A 14,710-nucleotide genomic window follows, 5' to 3' on the forward strand; every position below is an offset into this window, starting at 1 on the left:
AGTATGTTGTGATTCTCTCCATCTATGACTTTCTCTTCCAATTTTTGGGACAGAGGTTTGCCTTGTGTTCTCACTTCTCTTACAGATCTAGGAATAATGGTTGATTTTTCAGTTTGTTCAACTTTTTACTTGTTAGGATAGAGTGGTGACTTCCAAGCTTCATGTAGAACTGGACAACAGAAATTGAGAGGGAAATTTTTATGACAGAAGAGAGAAGAAAATTGCTGGAACAATGACCTTGAATAGAGGAGATGGGATATCATCTGGTAAGCAAATAGAGAAGCTGGCTTTAGATAAGAGCCTGGGCAATTCATTCATAGAATAGCAGAAAAGGCAGAATTTATGTGCATAGATGCAAGTGGTATAATAGATATAGTGATAGGAGTTTATAAAAGTTACCTTCTAATTGCTATTTTTTTCAATGAAATAAGTACCAAAGTCATCAACTCAAAGCGAGTAATATGTAGGAGGTGATTATTGTTTGAGGAGAGAGGAGAATGTGTGGTATCTTTTGTTAATTAGGGTAAAATATAACACAAAATTTGCCATTTTAACCATTTTAAGTGGACAATTGAGTGTCATTAATTACATTCACACTGTTGTACATCTGTCACCACTATCTTCTTCTAAAACTTTTTATCACCTCTTATAGTTTGAGTTGTGCCCCTACAAAAGATATGTTGGAATCCTATCCCTTAATATTAATGTGACCTTATTTGGATATAGGATCTTTATAAAAGTATTCAAATTAACATGAGATAATTAGGCTGGAATCCTAATCCAATATGGTTAGTGGCCTTATAAAAAGGGGAAATTTGGACACAGAGGCAAGCACACAGGGAGAGTGCCAAGTGAAGATGAAGAAAAAGATCAGAGTGATACAAAGAAGTCAAAGAACACTAAAGATTGCAAACAAACCACCAGAAGCTAGGAGAAAGGCCTGACACAAATCCTTCTCATGTGCCTTCAGAGGGAGCGTGGGCCTGCAGACACCTTGATCTCAGACTTCTACCCTATGGAACTGTGCAAAAATAAATGTCTGTTGTTTAAGCCATTCAGTTTGTGTTACAGCAGCCCAAGGAAATGAATACATCATTCTAAATAGAAACTTTTTAATAATTAAGTATTTTCCTCTCCTCGGAGCACTTGGTAACTTCTACTTTCTATCTCTATTAATTTGCCTATTCTAGCTATATCAAATGAGTGAAATAATACAATAGTTGTCTTTTTGTGTCTGGTTTCTTTTACTTTGCATAATGTTTTCAAGGTTCATTCATGTTGTAGCATGTATCTGAACTTCATTCTTTTTCTGGCTGAAAATGTTATTATGTGTATGTATCACATTTTGTGTGTCTGTTCATCACTTGATGGATATTTGGATAGATTTAAGTCATTTGTCTTTTGTGAATAGGGCTATTAATATTATGAACACTTGAGTACAAGTTTTTGTTTAAATACCTCTTTTCTTTTTTCTTGGATATATTATCTAGGTGAAGAATGGCAAGATCATATGGTAATTCTATTTAGCTTTTTGAGGAACTGCCAAACCTTTTCCACAATGACTGCACAGTTATACATTTCCAGTAGAGTTCCAGTTTCTCCATATTCTCACCAATGCTTGTTTTTCTGTTTTTTAAAATTATACTAATCATAGGAGGTGTAAAGCAGTGTTTCAGTTTGGTTTTGATTTGCATTTCCCTAATGATTAATGATGTTGAGAATCCTTTCACGTGCATATTGACCATTTTTATGTCATTTTGGGAAAATATTTATTCAAGTTTTTGCCCATTTTAGGTTGGGTTGTCTCTTTTTGCTGTTGAGTTGTAGGAGTTCTTTATATTTTCTGAATATTAAACCCTCATCAGATAAATTATTTGCAAATGTTTTCTCCCATTCTGTTAATTTTCTTACTGTTGTCTTTTGATGCACATTGTAAATGTTTTTTAAAATCAATTTCCATTTTCTTATTTTTATTATTATTATACTTTAAGTTCTGGGATACATGTGCAGAGCATTCAGGTTTGTTACATAGGTATACACGTGCCATGGTGGTTTGCTGCACCCATCAACCTGTCATCTACATTAGGCATTTCTCCTAATGCTATCCCTCCCCTAGCCCCGCACCCCCTGACAGGCCCCAGTGTGTGACGTTCCCCTCCCTGTGTCCATGTGTTCCCATTGTTCAACTCCCACTTGAGTGAGAACATGCAGTGTTTGGTTTTCTGTTCCTGTGTTAGTTTGCTGAGAATGATGGTTTCCAGCTTCATCCATGTCCCTGGAAAGGACATGAACTCATCCTTTTTTATGGCTGCATAGTATTCCATGGTGTATATGTGCCAAATTTTCTTTATCCAGTCAATCATTGATGGGCATTTGGGTTGGTTACAAGTCTTTGCTATTGTGAATGGTGCCACAATAAACATACGTGTGCATGTGTCTTTATAGTAGAATTATTTATAATCCTTTGGGTATATACTCAGTAATGGGATTGCTGGGTCAAATGGTATTTCTAGTTCTAGATCCTTGAGGAATCGCCATACTATCTTCCACAATGGTTGAACTAATTTACACTCCCACCAGCAGTGTAAAAGCGTTCCTATTTCTCCACATCCTTTCCAGCATCTGTTGTTTCCTGAGTTTTTAATGATTGCCATTGTAACTGGCGTGAGATGGTATCTCATTGTGGTTTTGATTTGCATATCTCTAATGACCAGTGATGATGAGCTTTTTTTTCATGCTTTCTTATGTTTGTTGGCCACATAAATGTCTTCTTTTGAGAAGTGTCTGTTCATATCCTTCGCCCACTTTTTGATGGGGTTGTTTTTTTTCTTGTAAGTTTGTTTAAGTTCTTTGTAGGTTCTGGATATTAGCCCTTTTTCAGATGGATAGATTGCAAAAATTTTCTCCCATTCTGTAGGCTGCCTGTTCACTCTGATGGTAGTTTCTTTTGCTGTGCAGAAGCTCTTTGGTTTAATTAGATCCCATTTGTCAATTTTGGCTTTTGTTGCTGTTGATTTTGGTGTTTTAGCCATGGGTGAAATTTTTTGATGAAGTCCATTTAATCTGTTTTTTTTCTTTCTTTTCTTAATCTTGCTTTTGATATTATATCCAAGAAACCATTGCCAAATCTAAGGTCATGAAGGTTTACCCCTATGTATTTGAATTAGTCCGCTCTCACACTGCTATGAAGAAACACCCAAGACTGGTTAATTTATAAAGGAAAGAGGTTTAATTGACTTATAGTTTCCCGCTGCTGAGGAGGCCTCAGGAAACTTACAATCATGGCAGAAGGCAAAGGAGAAGCAGGCATCTTCTTCACAGGGTGGCAGTACGGAGTTAGTGCAAGCAGGGTAAATGCCAGACACTTATAAAACCACCAGATCTTGTGAGGCTCACTCATTATCACGAGAACAGCATGGGGGAAGCTGCCCTCGTGATCTAATTACCACCACCTGGTCCTGCCCTTGACACATGAGGATTATGGGGATTACACAGCTTACAATTCACGATGAGATTTTGGGTGGGGACACAGCCAAACCATATCACTATTCTAAGAGTGTGATAATTTTAGCTCTTATATTTTGTCTTTAATCTATTTGGAATTAAATATTACATACAGTATGAAAAGGAGTCTAGCTTCATATTTTTTATTTCAGCCAAGTATTCATCATATTACATAATCATGTAAGTTATATGCAGTAAAATCTTCTCCCTTCCATGGTATGATACCTGAATAGACTAACCAAGTCCCCAAAATAGATAGGAAGAAAAATATTGTATCCACTGGAACTGCAAGATGAACAGTATGTAGCCTTCTTACAAAGGTTTTTTTTTTTACTTAGTAGTATGAATTTAAGTTTCATCCAGATCTTTTCATGGCTTGATAGCTCATTTATTTTTAGTGGTGGATGATATTCAATTGTCTGGATATACCGCAGTTTATCTATTAATCTAGTAGAGGACATCTTGGTTACTTCCAATTATTGGCAATTATAAATAAAGCCGCTAGAAACATCCATGTGCAAGTTTTTGTGTGGACATACATTTTCAGCTCACTTGCATGAATACCAAGGAGTTCCATTTCTGTATTATTTGCTAAGAATATATTTAGTTTTCTAAGAAACCATGACCATCTTCTGAAGTGGCTATATCATGTTGCATTCCTACCAGCACTAAATAAGTTTCTGTTGCTCTACCTCCTTTCCAGCACTTAGTGGTGTCGGTGTCCTACGTGTTGACTATTGTATTAAGTGTATAATGGTATCTCACAGTTGTTTTAATTTGCATTTTCCCGATGACGTATAATGTGGAGCATCTTTTCATATGTTTATTTGCCATCTGTATATCTTCTTAGGTGAGGTGTCTGTTAAGGTCATTAGCCCATTTTTTAATCTTGTTGTTAGTTTTCTTATTGTTTGGTTTTAGGAGTTCTTTGTATATTATAGATAACAGTTGTTTATCACATATGTCTTTTGCAAATATTTTGTCCTGGTTTGTGGCTTATCTTCTCATTACCTTAACAGTGTCTTTCTCAGAGTAGAAGTTTTTACTTTTAATGAAGTCCCGCTAACCAATACCTTATTTCATGAATCATACCTTTGGTATTATATTTAGAGAATTATCACCATATACAAGGTAATCTAGACTTTTAGAAAATGTAACCATCTAGGAGCTGTATTTTGCATTTTACTCTTAGTTCTGTTATCCATTTTGAGTTAATTTTTGTGAAATGTGTAGTCTGTGTCTAGATTTTTTTTGCACGTGGGTGTTCAGTTGTTTCAGCATAATTTATTGAAAAGACTCTCTTTTCTCTATTGTATTGCCTTTGCTCCTTTGTTAAAGATCAGTTGGCCATATTTACATGGGTCTATTTCTGGGCTCTCTGTTCTGTTGCATTTATTTGCCTGTCCTTTTGTTGATAACACACTGTTTTGATTACTATAGCTTTATAGTAATTTTTAAAGTTGAGTAGTGTTGGTCCAACTTTGTTCTTCTCTAAGAGTGTGTCAGCTATTATGGGCCTTTTGCCTCTCCATATAAACTTTAGAATCAGTTTGTCGGTAGCTACAAAATAACTCGCTGCAATTTTGGTTGGGATTGCACTGAATTTCTAGATCAAATTTGGAAGAATTAATATCTTGACAATATTGAATTCTCCTATCCATGTACATGGAATATCTCTGCATTTATTTAGTTATTTTATTTCCTTCATCAGTGTTTCATAGTTTCACTCCTATAGATATTGTGCATATTCTGCTAGATTTATACCTAAGTGTTTCATTTTTAGGTGCTAATGTAAATGTTATCATTTTTAAATTACAAATTCTACTTTTTCATTGCTTGTATTTAGGAAAGTCATTTTAAAAATATATTAATCTTGTATCCTGCAACCTTGCCATAATTACTTATCAGTTCCAGAAGTTTTTTTGTTGTTGTCACTTCTTTCATATTTCGTACATACACAATCATTTCATCTGCACATGAAAACAGTTTTCTTTCTTCCAGTCAGTATAACTTTAATTTCTTTTTCTTGTCTTTACTGCATTAGCTAGGATTTCCATTATGACGTAGAAAAGCAGTGGTGAAAGGGAAAATATCTGCCTCATTCCTGATCTTACTGATAAACCAAGTTTCTCACCATTAAGTATGATATTAGCTGTAGGTTTTTGGTAAATGTCCTGTATCAAGTTGAGGAAGTTCTCCTCTATTTTTAGTTTGCTGAAACAACTTTATTCTTTTATCTGTGGATATCCAGTTCTCTCATTACCATCACCACATGTAGAAAAAGGACAAGATTTTTAATAAATGGTGATTGAGTCCCTTATTAGTTTGTTTTCACGCTGCTGATAAAGATGTATCCAAAACTGGGAACAAAAAGAGGTTTAATTGGACTTACAGTTCCACATGGCTCGGGAGGCCTCAGAATTATGGCAGGAGGTAAAAGGCACTTCTTACATGGCGGCAGCAAGAGAAAAATGAGGAAGAAACAAAATCATCAGAAACCCCTGATAAGCCCGTAAGATTTCATGAGTCTTATTCACTATCACAAGACTAGCACAGGAGAGACCACCCCCCTGATTCAATTACCTCCTCCTGGGTCCTAACCACAACACATGGGAATTCTGGGAGATACAATTTGAGTTGAGATTTTGGTGGGGACAAGGCCAAAACATATCATTCTGCCCCTGGCCCCTCCAAATCTCATGTCCTCACATTTTAAAACCAATTATGGCTTCCCAACAATCCCCCAAAGTCTTAACTCATTTCAGCATCAGCCCAAAAGTCCACAGTCCAAAGTCTCGTGAGACAAGGCGAGTCCTTTCTGCCTATGAGCTTGTAAAATCAAAACCAGTCTAGTTTCTTCCTGGATACAATGGGGGTGCAGGTAGTGGGGTAAGTACAACCATTCCAAATGGGAGAAATTGGCCAAAAAGAAGGGGTTACAGGGCCCATGCAAGTCCGAAATCCAGTGGGGCAGTCAAATTTTAAAGCTTCAAAATGATCTCCTTCAACTCTAGGTCTCACATCCAGGTCATGCTGATGCAAGAAGTGGGTTCCCACAGTCTTGGGCAGCTCTGCCCTGTGGCTTTGCAGGGTACAGCCTCCCTCCTAGCTGCTTTCATGGGTTGGCATTGTTTGTGGCTTTTCCATGTACACGGTGCAAGCTGTCAGTGGATCTACCATTCTGGGGTCTGGAGGATGGTGGCGTCTTCTCACAGCTCCACTAGGTGGTGCCTAAGTAGGGACTCTGTGTGAGTGTTCTGACCCCACATTTCCCTTCTGCACTGCCCTAGCAGAGGTTCTCAATAAGGGCCCCACCCCTGTAGCAAACTTTTACCTGGGCATCCAGGCATTTCTTACATTCTGAAATCTAGGCAGAGATTCCCAAACCTCAGTTCTTGACTTCTGTACACCTGCATGCTCAACACCATGTGGAAACTGCCAAGGCTTGGGGCTTCCACCCTCTGAAGCCACAGCCCAAGCTGTATGTTGGCCCCTTTTGACCACAGCTGGAGCAGCTGGGACACAGGGCACCAAGTGCCCAGGCTGTATACAGCATGGGAACCCTGTGCCCAGCCCACAAGAACAGTTTTTTCCTCCTGGGCCTCTGGGCCTGTGATTGGAGGGACTGCCGGGAAGTTCTCTGACATGGCCTGGAGACATTTTCCCCTTGGTCTTGGGGATTAACATTAGGCTCCTTGCTACTTATGCAGATTTCTGCAGCCGGCTTGAATTTCTCCCCAGAAAATGGGTTTTTATTTCTTATTACATAGTCAGGCTGCAAACTTTCCAAACTTTTATGCTCTGCTTCTCTTATAAAACTGAATGCCTTTAACAGCACCCAAGTTACCTCTTGAATGCTTTGCTGCTTAGAAATTTAATCCACCAGATACCTTAAATTATCTCTCTGAAGTTCAAAGTTCCACAGATCTCTATGGCAGGGGCAAAATGCTGCCAGTCTCTTTGCCAAAACATAACAAGAGTCACCTTTGCTCCAGTTCCCAACAAGTCCCTCATCTCCATCTGAGACCATCTCTGCCTGAATTTTATTGTCCATATCGCTATCAACGTTTTGGGCAAAGCCATTCAACAAGTCTCTAGGAAGTTCCAAACTTTCCCACATTTTCCTGTCTTCTTCTGAGCCCTGTTCCAACCTCTGCCTGTTACCCAGTTTCAAAGTCAGTTTCACATTTTGGGGTGTCTTTTGAGTAACACTCCACTCTACTGGTACCAATTTACTGTATTAGTTTGTTTTCGCGCTGCTGATAAATGCATATCCGAGACTGGGAAGAAAAAGAGGTTTAATTGGACTTACAGTTCCACATGACTGGGGAGGCCTCAGAATCATGGCAGGAGGTAAAAGGCACTTCTAACATGGCAGTGACAATATAAAAATAAGGAAGAAGCACAAATAGAAACCCCTGATAAACCCATCAGATTTTGTGAGACTTATTCACTATCATGAGAATAGCATGGGAGAGACCAGCCCCCATGATTCAATTACCTCCCACTAGGTCCCTTCCACAACACGTGGGAATTCTGGGAGGTACAATTCGAGTGGAGATTTGGGTGGGGACACAGTCAAACCATATCAAGTCCCATCAATGGAATGTGAGTGGAAATGATGTGAGCATTTCTTCACCATGGATTTTAAGAAGGAAATGAACTACTTCTATTCTCCTTTTTCTCATTTGCTGGCTAGATGCAGGCTGTGATGAGGCCTTATCATGATGAGGCAGGAAGTGATGGTTAGTTAATGAGAAACAACAACAAAAGGTAGTGTAGATTTCTCATTATTTTTTCTATTATAGAAAGCAACTTGACATTCCATTAATTTCTAATATTTATTGGCATTGTGGAAATTCAGGTTTTCTTCTCCTTGTAAAGCTAATTAGCTCTCCTTGCCAGCTCCTATAGTTCTAAAAATCCTCAAGGGGTATTTCCCATGTCCTGAATTTTTGGGGTTTTCCTGTGATTCTTCCAGTTGTTGCTGCCATTCTAAGCTGTATTGCCAGGCACTTAAGGTCCTCTAACTGTTCTAATTTTCCTAACCCCGCCTATACACAGGTTTTTCATGATATCAGAGCTGAGTAGTAGTCAAAAGTTTAAATCCATTTTGGGAGGATATTTTCCTCTCTTTAGTTTATGCTTTATTAATGGGATCTGCACACTGGAGCGTTATAGAGTTTACTAAAAGACAGTTATTTCCCGGATATGTATAAACCTGCCTTTGCTATGATAGATATACAGTTGAGGGTTTCTGTTGGAACAGGCACAAATAGGAGTTCTATAATAATTTCAGCGTTGCTATTAGAATAGCTATACTTCCCTAATGGCAAGGCATTGTTCATGGGCTAGGGTCCTTGTGCCTGACTTGGTTTTTCTTCAAGATTAATTCTCTTGAAGTAGACCCCATCCCAAATATGACCTGAAAATATTCTTCGGTCAGGCCTCCCCACCAGTTCTGCAAATGTACCCTGTCTCAGGTAGTAGAGGCAGGCTGAGATCTTTCCCATAGCATTTTCAGGCTACACTGAAAATAGACATCTGTTGGGCCAATTTCACCATATAGTTCACCAGACCCACCTCAGCCTAGTTATTCCTGACTACAGGGGACTTTAATTTCTGTGTACAACCTTTGAAACTTTGGGATAGAAGGAGATACATTATAAGAAAACACAGGGTTTGGCTCAGCCTTGGCCAAAAGAGAAGTCTCAGAAGGAAGCTTTGCTTGAGGCCCATAAAGGATGGTATAGAGGCAAGTAAAACTAAATAGGCAAAAACAAGTCCGTGACCATGGTGATTGAGACAGACAAGAGGAGAACAGGCAAGTAATAGGCTGGTGTGCAAGTTCATGAGCATGCGTGAGGGTGGTGGGTGGGATTTGGAAGAAAACAGTGAGTATGATGAGTGAGCACAGCTGCATCTGTATCATGGACTTAATGCTTATAGATTATTTGGCTCTGACATTTAGATTTCAGAGGTAAGTCAGGGTTACACAGGTGCTAGTGTAGGCACTGAGGAGTAGAAAGATGACTGTTGGAATTTATTGAACTGGAATCAATTACAGAAGGAAATAAATAGTGCTTAGCAGTCAGAATATCTTATTTCAATCTTTTATTTGCTCAAAGGTTTTAAAAATAATAATCTATTTGATACATACCCATACAAAGCTAACACATGAAAAGCTTAAAGTAGGGCCTTTATCACTTCAATACATACTAACCAATACAAGACGATGTTTTCTAAGAGTACTGACAACAAATTGTCCAACACACATTTTAAAGTTTCACACAGTAAAATTTGTCAGCTTTTGGTAGAACCATTCATCTGTCAGTAAATATCTTGGAATAAAGATCCTAGCACCTCCAGAATTACCACAGAAGCTTGCACAAGTGTGATTTTGTACATACTTATAAAACAGTGAAGGGGATTGGTGACTGTATTGGTGAGATGAGCTCTAAAGTATTTCTCAGAGACTGAAGCACAGGTAAAGAAAGGCAATGGGAATAGAATTCATCAGGATGGTGAGTGTATTCTGTTCCTACTCCTGCTGTTGTTACCAACCAACACAGTGGGTAGGTTCAGTCATTTGACATCAACCCCATGACCACAGCAAGGATTTAGTAAGGGGATTTATTACTTGTAACAAAGTAATGAGAACACTAGGGATACTTCCCAAAACAGTGTCTCCCTGAGATGGGGGCTGGGTCAGGTTTTCTTTCTTTTCTTTCTTTCTTTCTTTCTTTTCTTTTCTTTCTTTCTTTCTTTCTTTCTTTCTTTCTTTCTTTCTTTCTTTCTTTCTTTCTTTCTTTCTTTCTTTCTTTCTTTCTTTCTTTCTTTCTTTCTTTCTTTCTTTCTTTCTTTCTTTCTTTCTTTCTTTCTTTCTGTCTCTCTCTCTCTCTCTCTCTCTTTCTTTCTTTCTTTCTTTTTTTTTTTTTTTTTGTGTGAGAGGAAGCCTCCCTCTGTCGCCCAGGCTGGAGTGCAGTGGCGTGATCTCGATCTCGGCTCACTGCAAGCTCCGCCTCCCAGGTTCACGCTATTCTTCTGCCTCAGCCTCCCGAGTAGCTGGGACTATAGGCGTCCACCACTGCACCCGGCTAATTTTTTTGTATTTTTTAGTAGAGACGGGGTTTCACCGTGATCTCAATCTCCTGATCTTGTGATCCGTCCACCTTGGCCTCCCAAAGTGCTGAGATTACAGGCGTGAGCCACAGTGCCCGGCCTTAAAGGTTTTCATAAACATAGGGTATTAAGGGTATATCCTGGTGGCTTTTGATCTTACAATGAGGTGATGCTGAGAGGCATGATCTGACTGGTTCCTGCCATGCAGTGTCCATTTCTTAATTCAGCCCTGCTCCTAATTCCAAACACTAACATTCTCCCTCTGATTGCATGCTTGGTTCATCTGGGGATGCTCACCTAACATGATCTGAGGGTCCCTGGCAACTGAAAGACAATGCACAACTTTGTTATATAAAAGTTAAACTAGATAGGTCTTGGGCTGCTACCCTGTAACCAGTTACCATACATGGAATGGCTTAAAATAATACCAATTTATTATTGTCTTATAGTCCTGGAGGTTGGAAATCTGCAAAGGGCTTCAGCACATTAAAATCAGGATGTTGCCAGAGGAGCTATCGCTCTGGGATTTCTAGGGAAGAATCTGTTTCTTTGTCTTTTCCAGGTTCTGGAGACAGCCTGTATTTCTTGGATCTTGGCTTCCTTCCATCTTCAAAGCCAACAATGACTAGTGTAGACTTTCTCATGCTGCTTCAATCTAACATGGAGTCCCTGCCTTCCACATCTAAAGTACCCTTTCAATTACATTGGCCAATCCAGCATAATCTTAAATTAAACTCAGCTGAATAGCAATCTTAATGATCCTCGGTCAGGTAATAGAAAATGGTACATGTTCTGGAGAACAGGACGTGGACATCTTTAGGGGACCATTACCTGCCAAACACAATGAGGGTAGCGTCTAAATGAGTTTTCAAATGGACAGCAGTAACAACATCGACTTGGTGTTTAACCACATTGCTCTGTCTGTCCCATGCAGGAAGCAGGGAAAGGAGGGGCTCAAGAGTAGAGGACGGATGTGGGGGTGAAAGAAGAGGATTTAAAAGGAGCCAGGTTGCTTTGTCTCAGGGAGGGGGGTGCACAGTGAGATCCTCTCCTGAGAATGACTGCTTAAACAATAGGTAGTTGTGGAAGGTGGCTGAGATCCAAGCTGGTTCGAATACCAGCCACGTTTCCACAGTGCCAAGTATCATGGCAAGAGAAGACTTGACAGGGAACCGAAGAGGAGCCAGGACCATCCCTACCTGGTGCCATCAAAGAGAAAGGACTGTTATGACCTCCTGCGGGTCCTGACAGGGAAAGGCCCTCTTTCGGGGGCAACTGTGGAGACGGTGCAATGCCAACGTGAGCCACCATTTGAAATGAGAAAAAGCGATGTGGCAGAAAGAAATGAGTCTGGTGCAGACGAGTGGTTGGTTTCCTAGGGTCAGAGGTCTAGGTCTACCTTCTTTTAGAAGAGAGGCAGTGGTGAGGCCTTGATGGGAGCCCCCTGCCCCGGAGTTCACTTAAGAGCAGGTGTACCTTCCTCCCCTGCGTGACTCCATGAAGCTGAGAAAGAAACGCACAGAACGACCACCCTAGAGCCCCGGGTCTGTCTGGCCTGAAATCGCCTCTCCCCTCCCACACTGCAGTACTGACACCCCCTCTCCCATTAGCATCCAGGAAGGAGGGTGAGCAGACTAGGGAGAGGGAGAGGGCAAACACCCAGCAGTCCTTGTAGGAGGGCGGTTGGGGCGGGGGTGCAGACACACCAAGGAGCGGTTTGGTATCCATCCGCTGCTCCCTCCAGCGCAGCTCTTCCCGACCTCGCGATCCTGTCCCCTGCCCGGGCCCGCAGCCGCCCGCCCGTGCCATATATTATAGCAGCGCCAGAAATGTGGTGGTGGTCGCCACGTTAGGGTCCGCGGGGGCCTCCTGAGGCACCCTGGTGCCAATCCGCAGGGCCAGGCTGGGGCTCGTCGTGGCCCCGCCCACCTCTGGGTTGGAACTAAGGTGGTTCTGTGAGGGGGCGTCGAGCACTTTCGCGCCGTATCCTTCCGCCCCCCTTCCCGACACCCTTGCGGCGAGCGGTTCTTGCCGCATCCTGCGCAGCCCCTGCCCAGTTTGGTGCAGAGGCGTGGGGGGCGGGACTCGTTTTTGCCATTCGGATCGCTGGGAAAGCGGTGGGAATCCAGCTGAGGAGCCGCCAGAGGAGAGCTGAAGAGAGGAGGGGGAGGCCGACGACCTGGGCTCTGGGCCTCTGAAGGCAAGTTGGGGTGCGTGAGGTGGGGGGCCGTGGTGTGGGGGTGGTCCGCCAGGGTGGATAGGCTGGCAACCTGCCCCCGCCCCCGACCCTGACAGCCTGGCAAGGAGGAGACGATCCAGTCGGAGCCGGGCGCCGGAGAGAGGTGCGCAGTGCTCGAGATCCCTGCTATGGGGAGGCCCTGACTGGTGCGGGCCAGGCCGGGCCAAGGGCTGAGGGGCTGGCTCCAGAGGAGCTGTCAGATCGTCTGGAGGAGAACCGCGCTGACCGCTTCCCGGCCAGCTTTGCAGGCGCCCGCGCGCCGCCCTCGACGGTTTCTATACCTAGAGAGGGCTGTGGGGGAGGCTCCTTCGGGAGAAATGGCCAAACGGGAGCCGTTGTGGGGGACGCCCGGGGAGGCAATTGTGGGGGCGCCTGGGGAGGCCCTCGTGGCCGGCGTCCCAGCTCTGTGCCCAGCCTACGGGAGGTGGGCCGCGTTCGCTGCTCCAGGCCCTGATTCGGGAAAGGGGCCTGTGGGGCCGCGTATCCTGGGTGCTGTCCCTTCCCACAGGCTCCAGGTTGAGGTCAAAGTCTTCTGTCTGCGCGGTAGGTCTGGCGTATTCTGACAGGACACAGTGAGCATCTGTAAAGGAGAGGCTTGAGATAAAGGAGGAGCACGAGTATTGCCTGGATTTCTGGAGGTGTGTGGGGATGTGGGGTGGGCGCCAAACACTGGAGAACCGAATCGGGGTCGGGGACTGCGACCAGAGCAGGTCAGGCATCCAGGAGCACCTCCTAATCTTCCCCTCTCTGATGGTGTTCCAGGCGCTTCCCCCACCTTTCATTCCTGCCTGCCTCCCCCACAGTCCTAAACTGGGGACTTGAAGGGTGAGCTTTGGAGGTAGGGATGATGAGGGAGACATACTGACAAGTACCAATTCACAACCTGTTTTCTAGAATATGCGGCGCCCTTCCCCCATTTTATGCTGCGCAGAGCAAGGGGATATGGCGCACCTAGTGGTGAATCCTCAGAATTGGAGAAGGAAGTAATGAGAAGAGTATGACGTCAGGAGGAGTTCTTATCTCTAGAACCTTGAAGCAGGGCCTAAACAAAATGAGAATATTCCACCAGCAAAACCCCGAATGTTGAAAGACAGATATCAATAATATGGGGATTCTTATCCTTGGCGTTGGTTTCTCTACCAAGGGCTCTACTGCCACCCCTCATTTCCTGACTGTCTTCCTTTTTCATCTGTTTGTCCATAGGCCTGCTTTAAGGCTGGCCAGTTCTGCAAGAAAGGCAAGGAGGAGGAGACTGGCTCACAGCTCTGGAGGTTGGTGAGAAGGGGGAGGGGTCAGTTCAGGGGACAGTTGGAGAAAGAGAGCATGGCAGGTGGCTTTGAGCCCAGTGGGTGCAGACTCACTTCTACTCTGCTGGATTTGCACAGCGTCAGCATCCTTTTTATTTCTTGCAGGAGACACGAGATAGGTGTAGGTTGGGTTGTGACTCAGAAAAGACCTGAGAGCAGGGACCAGGACTCAGGAAACAATAGATACATTGAACCCTTGAATGGGAAGAGAGATATTTTTCACAGGGGCCAGAGTGCCTGCCTATCTACCATTCTCCATTCTCTCCTGTATGTTTACTTGTCTGTAGGACCCCCTTCTGTCAGCTGTGGGGCTTGACACCACTTGAACAAGAAAAGGAGGGGGAAACTGCACCACATCAGTGAAGGTTGGTATGAGAGCGGGTATACTTTTGGGGGGGGGGGTGGTGGAGACCAGCATGGGTCCAGGAGTGATTAGGGTCCAATCTGGGGGCTTCTCAGCCCCTCCCATTGCCAACACACTTTCCCACCGTTGTTGGACCTGTTTTGTAGCAGGCAGCTGGTCCAGAGAGACTTTCTC

At 43.0% G+C, this 14,710-nt stretch overlaps 2 protein-coding genes across 12 annotated transcripts in view; both read left to right on the top strand.

Annotated features, from left to right (window-relative positions):
* The window catches only part of GPRASP2 (G protein-coupled receptor associated sorting protein 2), a 118,814-nt gene that overhangs the window by 45,087 nt on the left and 59,017 nt on the right, over window positions 1-14,710 (top strand). The window lies entirely within an intron of this gene.
* Window positions 1-14,710, top strand: part of GPRASP1 (G protein-coupled receptor associated sorting protein 1) — a 64,799-nt gene that overhangs the window by 45,087 nt on the left and 5,002 nt on the right. The window contains exons 1-5 of one of the 10 annotated variants that reach the window (XM_045384169.2): window positions 12,610-12,826; window positions 12,922-12,968; window positions 13,413-13,503; window positions 14,069-14,136; window positions 14,460-14,537. The gene's annotated coding sequence lies outside the window, so the exon portion shown is untranslated. Of the gene's footprint in view, window positions 1-12,609; window positions 12,837-12,921; window positions 12,969-13,410; window positions 13,504-14,068; window positions 14,137-14,459; window positions 14,538-14,710 lie in introns of those variants that run through there. The other 9 variants (XM_045384174.2, XM_065537944.1, XM_005594191.4 and 6 more) reach the window with 9 other exon arrangements.

The sequence above is a fragment of the Macaca fascicularis genome, chromosome X (genome assembly GCF_037993035.2).
Source record: "Macaca fascicularis isolate 582-1 chromosome X, T2T-MFA8v1.1".
Classification (NCBI taxonomy): Eukaryota; Metazoa; Chordata; class Mammalia; order Primates; family Cercopithecidae; genus Macaca; species Macaca fascicularis.